The sequence below is a fragment of the Pteropus vampyrus genome, unplaced genomic scaffold (assembly GCF_000151845.1).
Source record: "Pteropus vampyrus isolate Shadow unplaced genomic scaffold, Pvam_2.0 Scaffold18255, whole genome shotgun sequence".
Lineage (NCBI taxonomy): Eukaryota > Metazoa > Chordata > Mammalia > Chiroptera > Pteropodidae > Pteropus > Pteropus vampyrus.
The window spans coordinates 1-2666 of NW_011907036.1; the positions used below are offsets into that span (position 1 = coordinate 1).

Genomic DNA, 2666 nt, shown 5'->3' on the forward strand with positions numbered 1-2666 from the left:
GAACTGCAGGACGCTTTCTTTTGTAGTTGATTAGGATCTCATATTAAGCATCTCTTTACATATATAACATTTATTACTATTATTATTATTGATTTATTATTATTTGCATGAAAAACGTCTCAGTCATTATTTTATTTGAATCCGACAAGTCCCCCTGTGAAGTAGTAGAACAATAAAGTAAAAAATATATATCTGTCATCTATCTCTCCATCTATCATCTAATTTATTGATCTGAAAAAAACGAAGACTCTAAGAAGTTAAGTGATTTTTCTAAAGGTCGTTCAATGAACAAATGGCAAATCTGATCCTAAAACCCACGTCTCCTGGTCTTTTTCCCACGACCACAACATCTTCAGACCTTCATTACGGTTTTATGGAGATCGTGATGATAACACTGCTACAAGAGTTCAGCGCTTTCTCTGTGTAAGGCATTGTGCTTTAGAGTCACCATCCCATTTATTTTTTTATTTTTAATTTTAATTTTTTTTACTTAGCATTTATTCAATGCTGAATTTACTCCCGGGCCATAGTTTTTGTTTCTTCAGTTTCTTCTAGGATATGTTTTCTTCTGTGCAACCTCCTCTTCTGGTTTAGAAACAGTCTGCTCTTTTTCAGTGAGGAGCATCTCAGTGTGGCAGGGAGTGTATGTAGAGGTTCATCTGCCCACGAGTTCCGTACGTTCCGCGCTGCATCTTGGGAGCTCTGTTCACCCGGATGTGCTCCACATCTAAATTCTTAAGTTCAGCATCACTCTCTGAATTTTTAAGCATGTGCAGCAAAAATCCAGCACTCTTTTTGGCCCACCAACCAACGTCCAGCCCCACTGTTTGGCCTGGGCAACACCAACCAGCTCTACCATAATAACGACGGAATGGCACACGTTGCTTCTGTAAAGTGAGATCTTTCAGATACTTGGCGGCTTTTTGGATATGCATGCCCTTGGTGGCCTGGGAAGTTTCACGAGTGTTCTTAAAGTAAACATGAAGATTTGAACCTTTGGATTTGCATCATTTTGTGGGGTTTTCTGGGTCGAGTGAATAGCGAACCATTTACAGAAATCACCTCAGGCAGCTTACAGGAAGAAGATTCTCCCTCTCATATAATCCGTATCATAATCCTGTGGGATATAGGTACCCTGGTCATCATTTCCTGTTACAAATGAGGAAACTGAGACTCAGAGAGACGAAATTAAATGAAGCCCCCGAGATTACCAAGCAAAGCAGAGTAAGATGTGGGACTTGGGATGACTTTAAGTTGGTTTCAGGCCAGGAGTGATCTAATCTCTTCATGGCTCAGAGAAAAGTGAGATTCCAATGCCTACCTCGTGAGCCCCAACACCTCAAAGTTGATTTTCGCCTGCCTCTCCCCCCACCTAAATAGTGTAGAAAGTTGGTGATGTTGAAGGCTTCTGCTCCAAATGCTTTTCCTAAAGGAAGAAAAGGGAAAAGGAGGGGACAAATGAAATGTTAGTATAGAAGGAAAAGGGGTCGATGGCTCCCTGAACTTATTCACACATGTAGCAATGACCTGAACTCCCCTCTTGTTGTAACGTTGGTCTTAATTTATTCCTAATAGGTAGTCAGGAATTGCCTTAAATTGAGGATCTCTTCTAACGAGGACTTACTGCTTTCTGAAGAGGCCCTTTCCAAGTTTGGACATCTCAAATGATTAGAGAGCTTTTCTTGCTCTGGAGAGTTTTATTTGGGTTGTTGAGTTCTTGAGTCTTGTGGCTTTAGTTATGGTCGTCTTCTCTTCTGCATCTACTCAGAGTAAAAGCTGAAATCCTCTTTCATAGGGCAGCTCTCCACATATTTAGAATTAGTTCTCACCCTACACTATCTAACTTTCAGGCTGAATGGTGTGAGTTTTTCTAGACATTTTAAATAACCCGCTGTTTCCTTTCTTTCCATCTTCTGGACATCGAGTTTGTCTGTGTCACTCTTGAGATGGAAAATCCAGAATGGGTACAGTACATTCGGGAGAGGTAGACTGAAATAAACATGTAAACCAGTGTATGAACAGGAAAACGACAGGTAGTGATAATTGCTGTGATAAAAATGAAACAGGAAATGGTGTCTGTGGGGTGGGAGGAGGAGGAGCACTTTTAGATTAATGGAACCCATGTTTTGGGGTTTGATTTTATGGGAATAGGAGTGGGAGGTTATTCAGTTCAAAGAGCAGTTCAGATGCTGGCAGAGAAAACAGGTGAATGCACATATATTTTTGTTCAAGCTAGGCCTGGGAGTGGGTAGAGCATGTATACTGAATTGAAGGTGGCCAGAACATTTCTGCACAGCCCAAAGAATCTTAATATTCATTCAATTCATTATTTCAATATGCTTTTTAGTGAGATTTTTTTTTTTAAATGAGTGAGGGCTGTATGTTGGGTTCTACACTGCATGGTGGGGACAGGGTGGAGAACAAAACAGAATATTTCTTCTTTCCTGCACTGCCCACCCCACCATGCTGCTAAGAGTATGGCCGCTCTGTAGTGCATGAAATTGCATCATCATTGGGTGCGATGTTAGGCTTGTAGCCAGAATTTCATGACCAAATCTTTTTGTTTTACTCTGAATGTTTTCAGGCGATTTGGGATTGTTTTAACAGAGGGAAATCAATTTTTACCTCAAAGAGGCTAACATTTTTATCACTATGAGGTGTTGGTA

At 40.5% G+C, this 2666-nt stretch overlaps 1 pseudogene; it reads right to left on the minus strand.

Moving 5' to 3' along the window:
- Positions 1 to 497: 497 nt before the first annotated feature.
- Positions 498 to 1065, minus strand: LOC105310956 (annotated as a pseudogene).
- Positions 1066 to 2666: the final 1601 nt, after the last annotated feature.